At 48.1% G+C, this 21609-nt stretch overlaps 1 protein-coding gene across 19 annotated transcripts in view; it reads left to right on the forward strand.

Annotated features, from left to right (window-relative positions):
* The first annotated feature begins 622 nt into the window (after positions 1 to 622).
* LOC148754606 (P antigen family member 3-like) overlaps positions 623 to 21609 on the forward strand; it is a 46841-nt gene continuing 25854 nt past the window's right edge. For 15 of the 19 annotated variants that reach the window (XR_016020082.1, XR_016020072.1, XR_016020074.1 and 12 more), the window contains exons 1-2: positions 1705 to 2012; positions 15735 to 15908. The gene's annotated coding sequence lies outside the window, so the exon portion shown is untranslated. The other 4 variants (XR_016020069.1, XR_016020086.1, XR_016020085.1 and 1 more) reach the window with 4 other exon arrangements.

Below are 21609 nucleotides of genomic sequence, written 5' to 3' on the forward strand. Positions count from 1 at the left end.
AATTACAGAGATGTTTCAGCTACATGATCCCACTACAATGTAAGCTCCCTGAAAGTAGCATGTTTTATATTCCCTTTTCGTACGCTGCATTCCTACCTCCCATTATAATGCCTGACACATAATTTGCAGCACAAAATGTGATCATGGGGAAAAAAAGAGTTGGAACAAACAATGTGAAGAGAGACACATAAAATAGAGCCGGAGGCTTTGGGGGAAGCGGGGCCAATGCACACCTGGAGCCTCGGTCTCAGAGCTGCTCTGAAGTTGCGAACCTGAGCGTCAACTCAGCCCCAGGCTCAGTCATCACTATCCGGGAACAACAACTGCTGTGTGGACAACAACACATAAACTTTACCTCCTCCTTGCAGTTCTGAGTTCCTCCTTTGCTTATTGGAACGAACCAACCCCTGCTAAATTAGTCAGCAGTCCTTCATTTACAGGAGAGAATTACACTTTGTGCTTTTTGCCTTTATAAGCACTGCGTTTCTTTGTGTCTCCAGAGAGCAGTGTGGGTTGCTAAGTGGTTGTGTGTTTCCAGGGCTGCAACTCTTTTTCCTCCGGTAAGTAATTTCCTTGCTTTATTAACCCTTAAACTCTTCTTTCTTTACCAAATGAATGAGGCAATAAATTAACAGTTGCAAAGCTGTGGCAAGAGGCATAGTTAGACAAGCCGAGGAGTCCGCTAGGTAACATGTCCAAGCGTGACAGGATTGTGACGAAGCACCTGGTCTGTGTCTAACCTAACCTGTCCGTTGGCCCCTGGGAGATGGCCCCTTCCCTAACAAAACCAAATGACCCGCCATCCCTCTCACCTATTGCTGACAGTGAAAGACCCCAGCCTGTCCCATACCAGGCCTTCTGACCCCAGCCTGGAGGTCTAGCCCTCCTGCCCTTGGGGGACTGTGGTGGGGTTGCCCCATTAGATCTATTCTGCGTTACCCAGGAGACAGAAGCCAGCACCGTGCTCAGCACAGAGAAAAGCTTGTAAGGCTCCCTGGCATCATAGCGGCCACTGCAGGGAGGTACATTTCAGGTCACAAAGACACTTCCAAGAATGCAAGAGTGCAGCGAACTGGGGTTTTCATGCTGACTTTGCCTTCCCACCCTTTGGGGACCAGCCTACAATGGTCCCGGTGCAAATGTATGGAGGAGGCAGTTCAGGTTCCCACCGCCAAGGGGCGCCCGCGAGGGAACAGTTGCTGCCTGGCACAAACCACACGGGTCTGGAGGGGCGCCTCTGTATTCCGGGAGGTACCACTGGGGAGGGCGTTTCGGAAAACTCCATTGTGTGTGTGACAACAGTGAGGGTGTGTGTATACAGCGGCCGGGCCCACTAGAACTCGGAGGTCTCAATTCTCCCGACCCGCTGGAAACCGAGTGGACTCGGGGTGTGAGGTTCTGACCCTCACTGTCAATTCCCGAAATGCACCCGTCCCTTGCAACGTGGTCGCACCCAGCTGGAAGACGCCGGCTGGAGAGATAGCGGGGGGTGGGGGGGGAGGATAAAGGAACTGCTCCCAGGTCCGTGCTGTGCCGTGATTGGTCACGGCGAGATTGACGGAATAAACCCTCCCAGAAGCCCTCGGTGGGCGCAGGATGGCTCCGGCTGGACCTGTCATCTTGGCCTCCCTGTCTGGCAGCCCCGGTCCCATTGGCCATCTGTGTGGGATGTCGCCTGACTGCAAGCTGGAGCTGAGGGTGAGGCGTGTGTGTGCCCGCGTGTTCGCGCGCGCGCGCGCGTGTGTCTTCAGAGCGTAGAAGTTTCTCCGAGTTGGACTCCTCACCGCCTGAGTGTCCGGACGGGGCTGACAATGCCGCCCCTGGCAGTGGCGAGTTCCGCGCAGTCGCTGGCGTGGAGTCAGTGTCCGACGCTGCATTCGCGGGTGACGGCGCTGTCTTCACGTGAGCTCCTTAGCGTAGGTTAGCCCTGTTTCAGTCACCAGCCTAGTCCGGCGCGATTGACACGGCGTCGGAGGGAGTCTCAGACGCACGCAATTAAGGTCCTGGGAGAGGTGTGTGGGCTCTTCGGTGTCCCTGCGTGGGGAGTGAAGCAGTGTCAGGCTTTTGGGGATGTGTATCGCGAGGTGCCACATCACAGGTGCTGTTCGGGTACATGGGATCCCTCTGAGCCTTTTGAGGGATTGTGCGGGAATGGGAGGTTTTCTGTGAGTGGATTCTGTGGCCACGGACTAAAGGTCTCTGCGGCTCGTGGGCCTGTACACATGTACCTGGGTGTGCACTTTCTGTGGTTCTCGGCGTTTGTGTCCTGGGTGGAGATCTCCGTGTGTGTGTGACCGCACCCCAGGGAATGAGGGCTCCGAGCACTTTGTGATTCTGGGTCCGGAGCTGTGATGGCTCTGATCTGAGTGGGTTCGGGGGAGGCTTTCTGTTAAGCTAGGAAGTAGGTGAGCTGTTTGGGGTCTGTGTCCAGGGTGTAGGCTCTCTGATTTGTATGCGGACTTTATCTTAAGGTTATGGGGTGTTTCGGAGTTAACTGAACTTCTGTCTTTCTGCTTTCGGAGCCGTTGGATTCAGTGGCCCTGCCTGGGTGCTTTGGGAGCCTATCTGCAGGGTGTGAGGTATCAGCAGTTTTAATTTGTTTCCTGGGACGAGGACCTTGGTCTGTCGGGGTGGGGGCTGTCACAGTGTGTATGGTCTGTGCTGTGTTTGGGAGTCTGTGACACAAGTGGTGACCTCTCTGTGCCGAGACGTTTGGAATCTGTTTTAGGTTTTGTTCAGTGAGCTGTGTTTGGTGTCTCTGGGTATGTGAGCTGTTTGGGGTTTGTGTGTCTGGTGAGATCTCTTGCCTTCTTGGGTGTGAGGTCTCTCTGTAAGACCTGAGGGATTTGGAAGCTGTCAGTTGTGATTCCAAAGCCTGGAGCTCCACGTCTTGGTTGTGTGTCCTTGGGCAAGTCACTTGTGTCCTGGAGACTTGATGGGCATCATAATCAATAAAATGGGGCCAATTCCCATATTGGAAGGCAGTGTACATCTTAGCAATGTGTGTAATGAGCCTGACTCCCAGTCAGTCTTCCACAAGAAATTTCTGAGTACCTGCTACAGTGTGTACCTGAGCAGCGTTCTAGGAGATGGGGTACAACACAGAACAACATTGGTAGAATGTGTGATTTCATAGAGTTGCTCAGTACCTGTATAACATATCTGAGCGTGGCAACTGCTATGGAGACAGAAAATAACGGGTCACGGGCAAGGCTATGAGGGGAGATGGTGTTAACGTACTGAGGGTGGTCAGAGAAGGTCTCCCTGAAAAGGTGATGAGTGAGCAGAGCCCTGGAGGCAGTGAGGGAGCAGGCCGTACATTACCTGAGGGAACAGCATGCCAGGCAGAAGGAACAGCACGTGCAACAGTGCTGAGGCGGAAATCCACTTGGTGTGTTCCTGGGAGTCAGGGGATCCTGGGGTGCTTGGAAAGCCCTCATCACTGGGTTTGGCTCACAGCGCTCGTGAAAGGTGTCCGGTGTTGCGCTCTGTGTCTGTCTTCCCACTTGTGAGGCAGGTGAGGTCAACCTCTTTTTCTAGACGACAGACCTGAGGCTGCGAGTAGTGGCCTCAGGGTGTTCTCCCCCTCACATCTGAACAAAGTAAAAGAGGGGTGAAATCTTTGACTCCTTCATGGGAAACAGGGTTTGATTGTCAGAGCTGCAGGGCGGACACCATCCACAGTGAATGTCGGCCATCCAGCTGGCATAAATGACAATCCAGGCATCTCGACCACGATAATATTTCTCCTCTTGATGGAAGGCAGGACCGTAGGAATGAAACAGGAACTCGGTAAGAGGAGAGAGGGAGGAAGGGGAGGCTGCAGAACAGTGATCTTAATCACACGGGCTTCTTAGTATTGCCTGGATTTGGCCCCATTCACCTTAATTAAATGATTTTATTAAGTATGTCCACCGTTTCCTCTGCCTTGACCCTTCTTTCATTTCCCTTCTCTTTTTTGCCAGAGCAGTTCAGTCCTAAAGCTGTCACATGAGGTGCTGCAGGGCAAGGCGAGCGTATGCTTCTAGGGGCATCCCAACTTGGGGAGTCAGAGCGCAGGCAGACTGGGGAGGGCATCCACACCCAAGGAGTTTTTGCAGTGGGTGACAGAGCCCCAGGCGAGTAGGAGGATGTCCCTGGGGTTTGGGTGGGAGAAGGCTAATTGGCTCCGGGATTCAATGCTGAGTAGGTTGCAGAGGTAGGTTATGGGCAGGGACCTTGCCCATCCTTGTGGAAAGGATGCCATATACTATGTGGGACAGTTAAGTTCGCGAAATCATCCTAGAAAAAGTGCTACGTACATCATCGCTGATGATCACTATGGTCACCTTCACAGTACTCCCGTAAGAAAGCTATGCACTGACGCCAGTGCCTAGTGCAGCCTTCAAAGGAATTTGGAACTCTTTTTCTGGAAAGGCCAACAGAGCTGTCATCATATTACTCTTGATGACGTGAAATTTATAAAAATGTCTTCCTTTTAATATATCCTTTATGTTCAGGTAAAGAAAGAACTCACTGGGGGCCAGATCAGGTGAGGAGGGAGGGCGTTCCAATACAGTTATTTGTTTACTGGATAAAAACTCCCTCACAGACAGTACCATGTGAGCTGGTGCATTGTTGTGATGCAAGACTCATGAATTGTTGGTGAAAAGTTCAGCTCATGTAACTTTTTTTTTTTATTTTTTATTAGTTTCATGTGCACAAAACACAGTAATATTTAGATGTTTATCATTTATATACTCACACTGTGTCAACCACCCTCCCCCATCCACTATCCCTCTGACATCACACAGAGCCATTGCATTTCCACTGTCTCTATTCCTAATGCTGTACTCCACTTCTTGTAAATATATATATATATATTTTTTATATATAAATTATATGTGTATATATATATATATATATATATATATATATATATATATATATATAAACTTGTAGTTGACATTCGTTATTGTCCAGCTTCAGCTTCAGGTGTACAGTGCAGTGATAAGGCATCTACATCTTCCCTGAGGTGTTCCCCCTAATGAGACAAGTGTCCATCAGATACCCTACAAAATCTTTACATTATTGATTATATTCAACAAATTGACTTTTGTATCCCTGTGGCCATCTTGTGGTTACTGACTGTTTTCTAATCCCCTCACCTTCACCCTAATCCCCACCCCCCCTCCCAACTAGGAACCCTCAGTTTTTGCTCTGCGTCTCTGAGACTGTTTCTGATCAGTTCATTCATTTATTCTTTTCTTTAGATTCCACATATAAATGAGATCATATGGTATTTGTCTTTCTCTGTCTGACTTATTTCACTTAACATAATGATCTCTAGGTCCATCCATGTTGCTGCAAATGGTAAGATTTCTTTCTTCTTTGTGGCTGCGTAATACTCCATTGTATTCATGTACCACAGTTTCTTAATCCAGTCATTTACTGATGGGCATTTCGGTTGTTTCCTGGTCTTGGCTATTGTGTATAGTGCTGCAATAAACATATGGGTGCATAATTTTTTTAATTAGAATTTTGGATTTCTCCAGATAGATACCTAGGAGTGGAATTCCTAGATCATAAGGTAGTTCCCATTTTCAGATTTTTGAGATACCTCCATACTATTTTCCATAGCGGCTGCACCAATCTGCAATCCCACCAACAGTGCACAAGGGTTCCCTTTTCTCCACATCCTCGTCAGCACTTCTTCTTTGTTGATTTTTTGATGATGGCCATTTTCACTGGGGTGAGGTGGTATCTCATTGTGGTTTTTATTTGCATTTATCTGATGGTTAGTGAGGTTGAGCATTTTTTCACGTCTGTTTGCCATCTGTATGTCCTTTTTAGAAAAAATGTCTCTTCGTGGCCTCTGCCCTTTTTTAATTGGGTTATTTGTTTTTTTGGAGTTGAGTTGAGTGAGTTTTTTATAAATTTGTGATATTAACCCCTTATCAGATATATCATTGGCAAATATCTTTTTCCATTAAGTAGGATCCCTTTTTGTTTTATTGATGGTTTCCTTTGCTGTGAAAAAACTTTTTAGTTTGATGTAATCTCACATGTTTATTTTTTCTCTTACTTCCCTTGCACGACGGTATATATTAGTAAAAATCTTACTCGGGGTAATAGAAACGTTTAATCACTTTATGTTTACAGTTTAGTGTTTGTTGGGCTCCCTTTCAGTGGATCTGTTTTGTAAAGGTTGTGCCTGGGAAATGGCAAATAGACATATGAAAAAATGCTCAACATCACTAATCATCAGAGAAATGCAAATCAAAACCACAATGAGATATCATCTCACCCCAGTCAGAATGGCTATCATCAACAAGAAAAATAGTAACAAATGTTGGAGAGGCTGTGGAGAAAAAGGAACCCTCATACACTGTTGGTGGGAATGCAGACTGGTGCAGCCGTTATGGAAGGCAGTGTGGAGGTTCCTCAAAGAATTACGAATAGAATTGCCATATGACCCAGCAATCCCTCTCCTGGGTATCTACCCAAAAAATCTGAAAACATTTAGAGATAAAGACACGTGTGCTCCAATGTTCATTGCAGCTTTGTTTACGGTGGCCAAGACATGGAAACAACCAAAATGTCCTTCGATAGATGAATGGATAAAGAAGTTGTGGTATATATATACAATGGAATACTATTCGGCAGTAAGAAAAGATGATATAGGAACATTTGTGACAACATGGATGGATCTTGAGAGAGTAATGCTGAGCGAAATAAGTCAGACAGAAAAAGCAGACAACCATGTGATTTCACTGATATGTGGTATATGAACCAAAAACAACAAAAGAACAAGGCAAACAAATGAGAAACAGAAACTCATAGACACAGACAATAGTTTAGTGGTTACCAGAGGGTAAGGGGGGGTGGGGGGTGGGAGGTGAGGGTAAAGGGGATCAAATATATGGTGATGGAAGGAGAACTGACTCTGGGTGGTGAAAACACAATGGGATTTATAGATGATGTAATACAAAATTGTACACCTGAAATCTGCTTAACTTTACTAACAATTGTCACCCCAATAAACTTGAATTAAAAACAAAATTCTCATTTCTTCTTTTCTAATTTTCTCAAGTACTCATTTTAAAGTTAACTAAATCTCCTTATGTGAATTTTATTCGAACTGTTTGTATGACGAAGAGATAGAAATGAATACATAGGTATTAAATATAGAAATGGTTATTGAATCTCACAAATACTTTTTCAAACCTTTTTTTTAAACACTAGCAACACATTTTTCACCTGTCACCTAGCAGGCACTTAAAAAATCATCAGTACTCTCAAGATACAATGACACAGGCACTGGCCTGCGTTCCTGGTTAAAGGAATGTGGCAAGTGTGTCAACCTGTAGAAATCCAGGCGAGACACATTATCTAAAATGTGGTCATGAATTTATGCAAGAAGTTTGTCCCAGCATTCATTTTTATGTTTGAAACACAAGGTAGGAAATGTGGAAGGTGCATGTGCTAGAGTGTAGAGAAAGTGGCATTTCCAGAAGATAAATGAATTACCTAACGTCAACCATTGAGACTTCAGAGTTCCTTATTGCATACTGCACTATTACAAAGACGTAAAAATGAAGCTGATATGCAAAACGAGGTGAAAGTGATTGGGTGGTGGATGATTACTCAATTTTTCTGTTGTCTTTTCTCTGCCTTCCCAATTGACTGCAAATAGAAGAATTTCCTTTATCGCCTGACAGAAAAATTAGGAGTGAATATATGACTTATCTTCTCAGTGGGTTCTGTAATCTCCCTGCCCCCTGGGCAGGATGAAGGGGCAGTTGGCCCTCACCACAGGGAAGATAAGGTGAGCATGCTAGAGGACAGACAAAACAAATGGATTTCATACATTGAAAATACAATGGTAAGCAAAAAAAAAGATGGACAAAAATGTACCTGCTGAACTTAGGAAGCTTACAATATGCTATTGCACTTTGAGAGAGGAATTGGATTACTCTTACTGTCTATGTCAGGTTATAAAATATAATATTTTCCCTCTTTTTGAGTACTTCTACTTCCAGGAAGAGAAATGAATTAAAAAGTTTCAAGCTTTTTCAAATGATGTTTAGAACAGCTAACTCATGCTCTGAGTTTAAAGAAACTGGTGAAGTCACAATGCAATATGAATCACCTAGTGTTTACTCTGCACCTTTATAGGTGAGAAAACCAGTAACGAAATTCTTCCCAAGTCAATAATGGTCATCCTTGGGCGATGGGACTATGGTTTGGATTGCTTTCTTATAATTTGTGAGTCCTCCAAATATTCTACAACGAGCTTAGAGTGACATGGGAAAGTGGAGAATACATGGATAAAAAACGATAACGACTGGAGGAAAGCTGGTGACAGGACAATCAGATCAGCAGAAGATTCTGTGGAGCCAGGACACTTGGTTTCCAGCAGGGATGCTACTGAAGGGGGCCTTTTGCCCAGTGTTGGGCCTGGCACAGGTAGGCTTAGAAAGAAAGAGCCATTTATTGTGGTGCAAACTTAGAGTAGTTTTTTTCAGACAGGAAGGGCGGGGGAGGGAGACGTTTATACGGTCCCACACTGCCATCTAATGTCCAGAGAAACTGAGCGTGCAGGTTTCTAGCACAAACTCCCTCGATTTCTCTAGTTTTCTGAAAAAACACCACAGGAGGTGTGTGAACCCCTCATGCCAATAAAGGTCAGATAAAGCAAACCTCTGCCCAAGAGACCTCTGACAACCAAAACCAGCTGGCCTCTTCGTTAGTCCCGCCCTCGAAACCATAGCAACAGCGTGTGACGTTCTTCTACCCAGCACTCCTGCACCAATAGGGCTGGAGCTGTGGTGCAATTGACGGGTTTTGGGCCTGCGCACTGACCCTTTAGGTTGGTGTCAGTCTGGAGCCCACATCTGGCGGAACTTTCCTTCCAGTCCCTGTGACAGACTTTCAGTTGAGGGACTGGGTCACTTGTTACCCAGTTGCTCCACCCGCCCCTCCCTTACAAGTGAGGGACATGGCCAATCCCCAGCTCTTCCTCCTATCCCCCCAGGCCTTGCCCCCCATCACCCCTCCCCCTACCTCCACCTGCCTGTGAACACCTACAACTGCTGACACACTCACTTGCCTCCTCTCAGCCCTCAGGCCAGGGAACCCTCCCCATGGCCTCACGGCCCAAGAGCCTGACTGGATCAATCCTGGAACTTCTCCTTAGGGATTTTCTCCTGGGCAACCGACCATCCCTGTGCTCAAGGACCTGCACTGGTGTGGGGACAGAGCCAGGAGTGCAGTTTCCAGGCTCTCGCCCTCATGTAGAAAGGTACTCACTCGGGTAGTAAAGGGCCATCAACTGATTTGATGGCCATCAGCTGTGGCTACTTGGCCTTCAGCTGTAACCAGTGAGCCATTGGCCACTAATATAACTGCCTTGGCTATGCTAGCAGAAAATGGGGGCAAGAAGATGGTGGCTGATCTAGCAAGAGTGGATTGCATTTAGCACGGCGGATTGCACCTAGCAAGTGGGGTTCATTGTCAGAGAGAAGCAGTTGGCTGGTTATAGATCCTGTGGCTCCTGCTTCCTGAGTCTGTAACCCATCGCCAGCGAGAATATAGTGGTATGACTCCCCTACCTATGGCTCTGTGGGTGTTCCTTTTTGGCCTAACCATATCCTGCGTTCTTGTGTGGGGAGCGGGAGCAGAGACCCCGCAGGCCGCCCTGCCTGAAAAATGACGCGGCCAGAAGGCCTCCACGCACCACAAATGGCGCAGCGAGCAGGGTCTCCCACACAACAGCTATAAACTCCCCCTCCTGCACCCATGGCTCCCTGCCACGTGGACTCTCCATCCTCTCCTGCTGTGCTCCAACAAGGGGCACATCCCCACTTTTATCTGAGCACCTGGGGTTTGATGACAAATCCCCACACCTTACTGAGCTGTACATCTTGAATCCATGACCAGGAGAGCACTGCTTCTCACTTTCCCTGTCACCTTCCTACACCTCTCCCTTACTCACTGGTACCCGGCTTCCATTCCAGTGACCTCTCCTAATAATTCATGGAGAGCACAGAAGCTATGGGGGGAGGTTCCTGAGCTTCTCAAACCCAGTGGAGGTGCTTCTCCCCTGGCATCCCCTGCCGCCCCTGAGCGTACCTGCTCCTGACTGCAGCCAGCCCTCGCCTGTGCTCAGGGTCCCTTGCCTTCCCCCTGCTCAGGGACTGCTCCTGCACTCATCACTCCTCTTGGCTCCTGTCCCTTGTGCGTGCAGCTTCCCCAACAAAGGGGTGAACATGGAACCGCTTTGCACGTGTGATTCTGCTGCTACTGGCTCATTACCCGTTGATTTTCAGAGCAAAACTGTTTCATCTTGTCCTGAGACCATTCGCTCAGTGTATGTCACTTACGGAAATTGGAAATAATAGACCCACCAGTGGGACAGTGAGATCACTGGTGTCCTTGGCTCCTTTCACCACACTGGACACTGGGAGGGGAGAGAAAAGCACAGGGACTTGATGACTTTGGTTTGTGTTCTCTTCTCTAGGCAGGATGGAAAAAGAGGCCTTAGGATTCAAAATGGTAAGATTTGCTTGGGCAACATATGTTCAAATATTGAGTTTCTAGCTCCTCCAAATGGGAGGGAAAATGAAATCAAATCCTGGGCTGGAGAAAATCCACAGACAATGCAAAGGGAGAAAAAGAAAACACCTTCCAAGGCTCTTCTTCAGCTTTGTTGCTGCTACTGAAGTCTCTTCCCAGCATTGCAGTCAGGATCCCAAAGGGAAGCTCTGCCAGGAACCCTGTAATTGCGATGACACCAAACAAAGGCATTTTCAAATGGCTTTTGTGATTCATGGCTATGGCATCTGGATGTGTGACCAAACTGATGTCAAATGGTACATATTTCTAATTTCATAAATGCTAGTGGGATCCTTCCCATCAGGGAAATGTGAACAAAAAAAGGTATGAATGGGATCCACCTCCCTTGCTGTTTGACTCTGGTGAGCAGATTGGAATATAAACTCTGAATGTTCAAAACATGTTCGTATTGGTGATGTTTTTGCTCAGATGGTTGACTGTGGATTAAGGGAAACAAGCAAAAAGGGAAGGTCTATGTGGAGATACACATTGCGGTTCTTGAAGCAGTTTTCGGTTTCTAAGTAACACTTGTGAAATCAGATACGTGCTCCATCAGATACCTGATGAGGTCGGGCGAATGTGCGTATTTCTGAGTGGGCCAGTTGGGCTCTAAGACCCACGAGATACACGAGGCTTCAGATAGCCTGGCTTGTCCCTTGGACATGGGACAGTGCTGTGTGGCCTTGCAGCTCTTGCGTTGCTGCTGCCAAAGCAAAGCCTCTGGCTTCTTTGGAACCTGAAATTCACAGTTCCTAAATGCCCCACCTGACTCTGTGCTGAAACTGGATGTTGCTGCTCTGGGCTGTTTTGTCCTCAGCAGGAGCTGTGCTGACCTGCAGGGAGGCTCAGTGAAGAGAACTGGGACCCTGGGACCTGTGCAGATGTAAGACACCCCTCCGTGAGCCCATCATCTAGGGACACATCACATCTGCTGCTTTGTCTAAGTCACTTGCCCAGGGAAAGGGGCTTGTTGTCTGATGGGATAACCTAACATGGAGCTGAGGAACGGCCCTGTATTTCTGATATAAGCTGGCTGCCTTCCCAATAGGATTCCTGCCAGAAGCTGCGAGATGGGGGAGGACACATCACAGAGAGGGTAACTCCTCCGTCAGGGAATCTCCCTGCTACGGACTTGGGTTCCAATTTCCAGGTTACTCCCAGTTTGCCACACTGGACTGACAGCCCGCCTCTCCTTCCCTTACCTGCTCTGCCTGCCCACACCTTAGGATCTCAGTGGTTTGTTCAATGCAAGCATTCCCAGCAAGGAATTCATCTTTAGAGCTGGCTCACGAAATAACTGCCTGAGGCAAAGGGGACCTGCCTTATGGAAAAACGTGTGAAATTTCTTACTACATTTAGGATTTCATCCTGGTTAATTCCTTTCCACCATGTAGAGTCCCCATGGTAAAAGTTCTCTTCCGGGAAGGTGAGGAGAAAGATGTACAGCATAAATTTTCACCAGTGTCCCAGGATCATTCCTCAAGGGAGCCAGGCCTCCTCTGCATTTAAGGGGTTCGGGGTCTGAAACGTCGCTCAAGTCTGGGAATTAAATGTGGGCCGTGAGTCTGTGTTTCCTGAGTTGAATTCGACTTGCTCATTTGATCTAGAACTTTTTGTTTACACAGACCCAGAAAAACCTAGTGGGCTTCCTATGTATTTCGCTCCTAGGAACATCACGGTTAACTAGTCTCCAAGGTCGGTCTGTGGGAGTCAGACACTTCTGATTGCGGCTGTCACTGCTGTGCATTAGGGGAATCGCACCCACCCGGCCTGTGGCCATTCAGTGCTGCCCTCGCTACCTCAGCATCCAAATCCTGCCGCTTTGGGATCCGAGTTCATGTAGCTTTTCCTACTGAGTGGCTCTGGTCCAACTGCAAGTCCCATCATCCAGCGAGATTTCCATCCCAATTTACGAGGTGCAAAGCACAGTACACAGAGGGAGGGCACCATTCCCAGCTAGCTGGCAGAGGTCGGAAAGTGATGGCCTCCCTCCAGCAGCCACACCAGGCCTGTCCTGCCACCGACAATCAATCCTTTAGCACAGCTGAGGTTTCCCTTGTCTCCATTGCCTGCCTCCCGCATGGTCCCCCGGCTGTTGTGGTGGGGAAGAGGGAGGGAATTGCAGAGCCAGTCCCTGTCCTGTGGAGGTGAGCCTCTAACCAGGGAGAGAGAAATGACACCTGTACACGTGGTAGGCAGTGTGTTGTGGACCGCCTGTTAGGCGAGGTGGCCAGGAGAAGAGAGGGGGGAGGAGGACCAGCGTGGGCTGGTGTGGCTTTGGGGGGCTTGCTGGGGGCGGTCCTGAGGCTGACTTTCTATGGTGTCCAGGAGGGACAAGGGAGAATGGGTGGGTGGGGATACCCGAGGGAGTCAGTGGCTACCCCACCCCCAACCCACTTAAGGACTTTGTCCCCACAACGGAGTATGGGCTGTAGGACATGTGGGGTCACATCTGAGACAGCACATTGTCCCAAGAGATAGACTAGAAGCCGGAATCCAGTGATGCTCAGACACGTGGAGCATGTCAAGTTCTAGACCAGGCAGGGAGCCGCAGTAACAAAGTGTTGGGAGAGAGTGGGTGTAAAATGTAACGCACCCGTCAATTTACATGAAATGCCCAGAAAGGGCAAATCTACAGGGACAGAAGTTAGATGAGAGGTTTCCCGGGCCTGGAGGTGGTCATGGGGATTGACTGCCAACAGGAACACGGATCTCTTTGGGGTGATGGAAGTGTCCTAGAACTGGATTGTGGTGGTGGTTGCTCCACCTGTATATGTACTAAAAGTCACCGCATTGGACTCTTAACTGGGCGAATTTTGTAATATGTGAGTTGCACCTCAAGAAAGCTCTTTAGGAAATGTAATGCAAATGTTCCAGTGGGTCCTGGAGGAAAGTTATGCGGTTGTCGTCAGAACAACAAGGACTCCGTTGCTGTCTCTCTGTGTCCTGGGTCCTGCCTCCAGGACCCATCACTGCCTGCCTCCTCCCTGTGTCCCAGATGCTCCCGCCAGATGGAGTGGGTGGGCTCACAGTTCAAGTCAGGAAGTCAGGCCAGGAGGAGCGCTGGTGAGTGCACACGTCTGCGCGTGTCTGTGCGTGTTCATGCACACGCACCCTTTGGGTGATCATAGGGGTAATTCACAAACCCCGCTGCGGGCAGACTCCCATAATCCATCCAGCGTTGTAAATTGCACCTAGTTGTTTTCCATTGTTCAGGAATCCCAGGGACCCAGCTTCAGTTTCCTGGCCACCAGCCTGGGCCCTTCCCTCCAAAGTCTGATCACAGGCTGACAGGGAGAGTGGGGAGGGGTGTTGTCCCCTGCACAGCGCCCCCTGCCCATGCCAGGGACCCAGTGGGCATGCACAGCAGGACAGTAGCCAGGAAAAGGGAACCGCAGCCGCCTTTCCATCACGCAGCCATGGAGACTTGGGATGAGCCTCACAGGGGATGCTTCAAGCTGACGGGGGAGGAGCGGTGGTTTCCAGCAGCACTGGGTGTGCAGGAAGACCGACATCCTCACTCCCGCCCCGTTCTTACCTCTGTGGCCACAGAGCTTTCTGTGGGTTGGGAGATACAATATGTTCCAAGTAACAGGCTTCAATAGATGGTGCTGGGGGAGAGTCCAATTGAGTTCACTCAGAAAAGAGGGAAAGCAAGGGGGAGGGATTGGACACTGTTAGCAAGGGTGGCGTCAGTGTGAAAAGGGGTTCCGCTGGGGGAGCAGGCAGCAGTCCTGCGAGGCGGACACTAAGAGGCTTGTTCCTGGCGACATGGCAGGGCTGGAGACATGGGCACGTGAAGGGCTTTGAGAGTCAGACAAAACGTCTACTGCAAAGGTGTTTCCTGCTTCAGGACAGTAGCAGCCCGGGACGCCAGGGAAAGGTAGAGTAGGTTGGCCTCATCTGAGGCTCGGGATAGATAAACCTGAAGCATCCGTAAATTGAAGCCCCGATGAGGAGATTGGCCTCGAAGACTCATAACCGGTGGTCCTGAGGCTGTGCTATGTGTTCCCGGACATGGAGAATAGAGGGCTGGACCACAGAGCAATGCAAAGGCACTCCCTGGTAATTCTGACCCCTGCAGAGGTGGGATGTCCATCTAGTGCTCAGATCACAACGAAATGGATGCAGGGCCCAGGGTCCAGGTGGGATTTTGGAAGTGCAGGGAGAGACCCGAGTGTGCAGTCTACACAGATCTTACCCGAGGGCCACAGATGGCAGGCCACCATGAAATGAGTGGGGGTGTGCTCTCCGGTGAGGATGTGGGTGCAAAGCTCCGGAGATTTCTGCCATTGCTACGTGGCCACAACCCAGGCACGATCAGAACTGACGGTCTTGGTGAAGGACTCCCTGTCTTTCCTAAACTCCTCACCCCTGTTTGATGGTAAGGGTCATAGGACCAGATGTGAGACAGCAAAAGGTGAGGAAAGGGGATCAGATGTGCCTTGGCTGTGACAAGAAGAGAACCAGTCTGTCTTCCAGATTGACCCCTTTAGGTCCTCTGGTTGAGACGCGAGAGCCCCCGAGACTCCGGGACTAGTCCCTGATTTCCAGTTGAGGGACTACTTAGGGCCTCAGAGCACCGCCGTCTCTGTGGATGGACGATTAGCCGGGTAGAGGGTATGATTTTCTGAGTTACAAGAAACGAATGAGACAATACGGACATTAATGTTTTCTAAGGCATACAGCTCCATCTAAAGTAAGCCTGTCACACCTGCTAGCTACGGTTCCTGCGGTTTCATTGTTGCTGTTGCCAGTACTTAATGGTACTTAATCTCCTAGATGGAAACACTCCGAGGGCAGGGGGCACCCCAGTTGCCAGGAGGTGGGGACCTGACACCTGCCCTTCACTAGCAGGGTTGATTGGCGCTCTCTCAGGACCAAGGCCCTGCCAGTGCCTGGGGCCGCGAGGTCTAGGAGACACGGGGAGGGTCTCCCTCGAAGAACCGCTTCTCTGAGGACACAGCCGGCTGGGCAGGAGGTCTTGGGAGATGTTTCTGGGTCTGTCAGCAACTACTGCGATTCTCAGCCGGGCGTCTCCACTCTAGTGCAGACACTGGCGTGATGTATCTTAGGAGAAAAGACGAGGAGGAAAACGACGTCTCATAAAAATACCGCCTTTCCTCATGTTCCTGCAGGATTCCTTTTCTGGCTCTGGAGACGTTTCCTGAAGCCCAGCTCCAGGACTCAGGCTTTGAGATGAAGGCCTGTCTTGTCCGAGGGGAAGGAGCCTGGCATCGCCTGTGGAGGCAAGGACGGCCTTCAGGAGACGTGCTCACCTCACTGACAACCCTCTTCAGCTCCTCCACTGTGTGAGTCTGTCTGGGCCTCTCCTGTTTCTGTGATGTGTTTTAGGGTTCTGTTTATGAGATGTTGATTGTTCTCCTGGGTTGAAGAGAGGCGGATGCCGGGACCCCAGTCTCCTCTCCCAGGGACTGATTGGAAGCTGGGCAGAGGAGGAGCTGGTACCCAGGATGAGCACACATCCCAGATTCACTCGTGCTCCCCAGATTGCAGGGGCACTTTGGCTCCTTGATTTTTCCTGATTGATTTGCTCTCAGTGAGGAGCACCCCCCTTCGTCCCTGCAATGTAACGGGAAAGAGGAACTCTTTCTTACTTCTAATTTGCTAAGTGTTGTCAGATGCAAACTTGTCAATGAGCCATGTGCACAAATGCTAAATCAGTTTCAGTGAAAATGCTCACTCTTGGATTTCCACCCACTCCCCTACTTCTTTACAGGATGGGGAAGGTGTACGTGTGGCTTGTGTGCCCGCGTGATGATGGGGGAAGGGGATGCATGACACACCTCTGTGGCTCAGTGTCATAGGTGGTCTCTGAGGAAGGATGACCCTCTTTCCCAGTCCCAGCGGTGAACTGACCCACAGCGCCCATGTGGGGCTGGTGAAACTGCATTTCTGACTCTCAGCTCTTGGTAGCACCCAGTGCTCCCTGACCGACTCAGTCTCACCTCACTCTGCTGACCCCTCTGAATGTTCCTCATCTTCCAACCTGCCCCTGCGCAGGACGGCCCGCTCCACAGCCTCGGCTGCAGGGTCATTTGCCCCTTGCCTGCTCAGGTTCCCCTCTGGGACCCGCGATCTGGTCAGCCACTTTCTACATCCCCCGCAAGGAGAGCAGGCCCCTGGGGTGTCACCTGCACCACAGCGGAACCCAGATCGGCTCCAGAAAGCTGTGATCCAAAACTCGCGCCGTCCCTCTGCCCAAAGACACTGCTGGCTCACTGTGCACACTGTCCTCCTGTGAGTCTAGAGAGAGAAGGGGTTGAAACCCTCCTTGACATGGAGGGCCTCTGCACCACTTGTCTCACCTGCCCTGTCTGAGCTCTGTGACCTGTGCCTGCCACTGCCCCTGTGGGCCTTTCCCCCCGTGACTGGAACAGACACTCTTTGCCGGGCCTTGTCTTTCATGTTGACCCCCGACTTCCCCTACTCTATCCAGGTCAACGGAGCACACTGTGCAACGTGTGCCTTGTCCAGAATGTTCGGACCATATGTGGTCACTAAACCCCTCACGTCAGATATATAAAATGAAGTAGAGTGAGGAAGAACAGCATGGTCACATGGGCCAAGGCGACAAAATCATATCTAAGATGAGCATACAAAAGCATATGTGGGATCAGAAAATATGGAAATTAGTTGTGGCCTTGACAAGACCAGCAGCAGTGGAGTGGTAGGTACAAAACTTGTGTTGAAGGGGGTTGTGCAGATAAACAGGAGAAGTTGAAACAGTTTTTTTTTCAGTCACTGTAGACGGCATTTATTTCCCTCATTATAAAACCTCCATAGCGCATATAAGTTTAAAATCAAACTTCTCGTTCAAAGTGTTGCACACATAGTGAAATAGAAGCGTTTAATTGCTTTACGTTTACAGTTTTAAAAGTCTGAAATGCACTGAGGGAAAATCTGAGAAAGCCAGATTTAACATGTTTTAGGGAGTTAAGTTTATAATGACTGTGTCGACTATTCTGCCCCCAATGCCAGTTCTACAGACCACGCTACTACAATCTACAGGAAACCATGAAGTAAACTAGGTACGAGCTGAGTCCTGCATAATGAAGAAAGAGGTAAAATGATGTAGGGTGGAACAGTTTCTGTTGTACGTAATTTCTGTCAAGCCTTCAAGAGTAAAAAGCAAACTCCAAAGGTTTAACTCACACTCCAGCCCTATTGAAAACTGTCCAGTTCGGTAAGGACAGCACAAAAAAACAAAACTACAGACCAATATCTCTAATGAATACCGATGCAAAAATCCTAAATAAAATTCTAGCAAATCGAATGCAACAATGCATTAAAAAGATTATTCATCACGACCAAGTGGGGTTCATCCCCGGGGCACAAGGATGGTTCAACATCCGCAAATCCATCAATGTGATACATCACATAAACAAAATAAAGGACAAAAATCATATGACTATATCAATTGATGCAGAAAAAGCATTTGACAAGATACAACATCCATTTATGATTAAAACACTTAATAAAATGGGTATAGAAGGAAAATACCTTAACATAATAAAGGCCATATATGACAAGCCCTCTGCTAATCTCATAACTAATGGAGAAAAACTGAAGCCCTTTGCTCTACGTTCAGGAACACGACAGGGCTGTCCCCTATCACCTCTGTTTTTCAACATAGTGTTGGAAGTCCTTGCCAGAGCAATCAGGCAAGAGAAAGAAATAAAAGGCATCCAAATTGGGAATGAAGAAGTTAAATTATCACTCTTTGCAGATGACATGATGCTATATATAGAAAACCCTAAAGACTCCACCAAAAAGCTATTAGAAACAATCAACGAATACAGTAAAGTTGCCGGCTACAAAATCAACGCACAAAAGTCCATTGCCTTCCTATATACTAACAATGAAAACTCAGAAAAAGAAATACAAAAAACAATTCCTTTTGCAATTGCAGCAAAAAGAATAAAATACCTAGGAATAAACTTAACCAAGGATGTGAAAGACCTATATGCTGAAAACTATAAGACATTTTTGAAAGAAATTGAAGAAGACACAAAGAAATGGAAAGACATTCCGTGCTCATGGATTGGAATAATCAACATAGTTAAAACGGCCATATTACCCAAAGCAATATACACATTCAATGCAATCCCCATCAAAATCCCAATGGCATATTTTAAAGAAATAGAACAAAAAATCATCAGATTTGTTTGGAACCACAAAAGACCCCGAATAGCCAAAGCAATCTTAAGGAAAAAGAACAATAATGGAGGTATCACACTTCCTGACTTTGGCTTGTACTACAGGGCTACAATAATCAAAACAGCATGGTATTGGCAGAAAAACAGACACATAGACCAATGGAATAGAATTGAGAACCCAGAAATAAAACCACATAGATATGGACAGATAATTTTTGACAAAGAAGCTAAAAACATATAATGGAGGAAAGACAGCCTCTTCAATAAATGGTGCTGGGAGAATTGGATAGCCACGTGCAAAAGAATGAAACTGGACTGCTATCTGTCACCATGTACCAAAGTTAATTCAAAATGGATCAAAGACTTAAGCATAAGACCTGACACAATAAACTGCATAGAAGAAAACATAGGTACTAAACTTATGGACCTTGGGTTCAAAGAGCATTTAATGAACTTGACTCCAAAGGCAATGGAAGTAAAAGCTAAAATAAACTAATGGGACTATATGAAACTTAAAAGCTTCTGCACAGCAAAAGAAACCATTGACAAAATAAAGAGGCCACCAACTGAATGGGAGAAGATTTTTGCAAACAGTGCCTCCGATAAGGGGCTAGTATCCAGAATATACAAGGAACTCATGCAACTCAACACCAAAAAAACAAACAACCCAATTGAAAAATGGGCAGAGGACCTGAAGAGACATTTCTCCAAAGAGGACATACAAATGGCAAATAGACATATGAAAAAATGCTCAACATCACTAATCATCAGAGAAATGCAAATCAAAACCACAATGAGATATCACCTCACCCCAGTCAGAATGGCTATCATCAACAAGACATATAATAACAAATGTTGGAGAGGCTGTGGAGAAAAAGGAACCCTCATACACTGTTGGTGGGAATGCAGACTGGTGCAGCCATTATGGAAGGCAGTGTGGAGGTTCCTCAAAGAATTACGAATAGAATTGCCATATGACCCAGCAATCCCTCTTCTGGGTATCTACCCAAAAAATCTGAAAACATTTAGAGATAAAGACACGTGTGCTCCAATGTTCATTGCAGCTTTGTTTACGGTGGCCAAGACATGGAAACAACCAAAATGTCCTTCGATAGATGAATGGATAAAGAAGTTGTGGTATATATACACAATGGAATACTATTCGGCAGTAAGAAAAGATGATATAGGAACATTTGTGACAACATGGTTGGATCTTGAGAGAGTAATGCTGAGCGAAACAAGTCAGAGAGAAAAAGCAGAGAACCATGTGATTTCACGGATATGTGGTATATAAACCAAAAACAACAAAAGAACAAGACAAACAAATGAGAAACAGAAACTCATAGACACAGACAATAGTTTAGTGGTTGCCAGAGGGTAAGGGGGGCGGGGGGTGGGGGGTGGGAGATGAGGGTAAGGGGGATCGAATATATGGTGATGGAAGGAGAACTGACTCTGGGTGATGAACACACAATGGGATTTATAGATGATGTAATACAGAATTGTACACCTGAAATCTATGTAATTTTACTAACAATTGTCACCCCAATAAATTTAATTTTAAAAAAATAAATAAATAAAAATTAAAAAAAAGAAAACTGTCCAGTTCCGCCCCTCTCCCTCAATTAATTCCTCCCTCCAGTATAATGTGAAAATAAAAGTATCTCCAGTGGCCGGGGGCATGGGCCCTGAAAAAGAAATGGGGTACCCAGCCATTGCTCTCCTTGACATGGAGCCATCACCAGCACTGGAAATAGTTTTGCTTTTAAAATCAACACGTTTATCGCGCCAGCAGCTGCAGAATGACACGTGGGAAGGAGATGGGTTTCCAAGCACCCCTCTGTTGGGGGAAGGCTGCATGCAGAAGGAGGTGAGGGTTCAGGAGAGGAGTGTGGTAAGTGCAGGAGCAAGTTCCCGGAGCAGCTGGAAGGCATGGAATCCTGAACACTGGGTGATGGCAGGCTGCAGTGAGGAGCGGGAATCCTCCCGGGCAGCAGAGGATGCCAGGTCAGAAAGACGTGGATTGGTTTGGGGCAGCTCTCAGAAGTCCCCCCCCCCCATTACTTCTGTCTTCTCCATGAATTATTCGCTGAGGCCATTGGAAAGGAAGTGGGTCCCCTGTGAATAAGGCAGTTGTGTCGGTAGCATGACATGGAAAGTGAGAAGTAATGCTTTCCTGATCATGGATTTAAGATAATTCAGTCAAGTTTCCAGTTCTGTGATCACTGCTCAGGGTCTCAGACAGAGACATGGACTTATTGACACAGAGCAGCAGAGTAAGGACAGGAGAGAACAGCTAGAGAGGGTGCCTGATGGGCAGTTTGTGGTACTGAGTAAGCTGGGTAAGACGGGGCCTGATGGAAGATGTCCAAAGCTGTGGGGTCCACACTGGACACCCCCAGAAGTTGAAGGCTGTATGAGCAGACCCATTAGAGTGAGGGAGCTGGACTCCTATGGCAGGGTGTTGAGGTGACGAGTCACGGAGGGCTACAAAGGGACATCATGTGTTCATTTGTGTGTGTGTATGTGGGGGGGGGGGGGACATAGGTGGGGTGGATTCCCTGATGCCCCAGGCTGTACCTTGGGCAGGGGATGCGGTATCCGGAGGACCATAGCATGTCTGAGGACAGAGAGGCTCTGCTTAGGCCAGGGCGAGGCCCCTGGGCCCAGAGGGTTCCCGAAAGTGAGGCTGAGAGGAAGAGGAGGGGGAGGAGGACGGTGTCTCAGGCCCGCCAGCCGAAGGCAGAAGCTGAGTAGGCCGGGCGGGAGCAGGATGACTAGGGCAGTGGTACAGGCGCCGCACGAGGGGCGCAGGGACCGCTGTGTCAGTCGG

The sequence above is a fragment of the Rhinolophus sinicus genome, chromosome 18 (assembly GCF_057876585.1).
Source record: "Rhinolophus sinicus isolate RSI-liver-muscle chromosome 18, RSI-T2T, whole genome shotgun sequence".
Taxonomy (NCBI): Eukaryota; Metazoa; Chordata; class Mammalia; order Chiroptera; family Rhinolophidae; genus Rhinolophus; species Rhinolophus sinicus.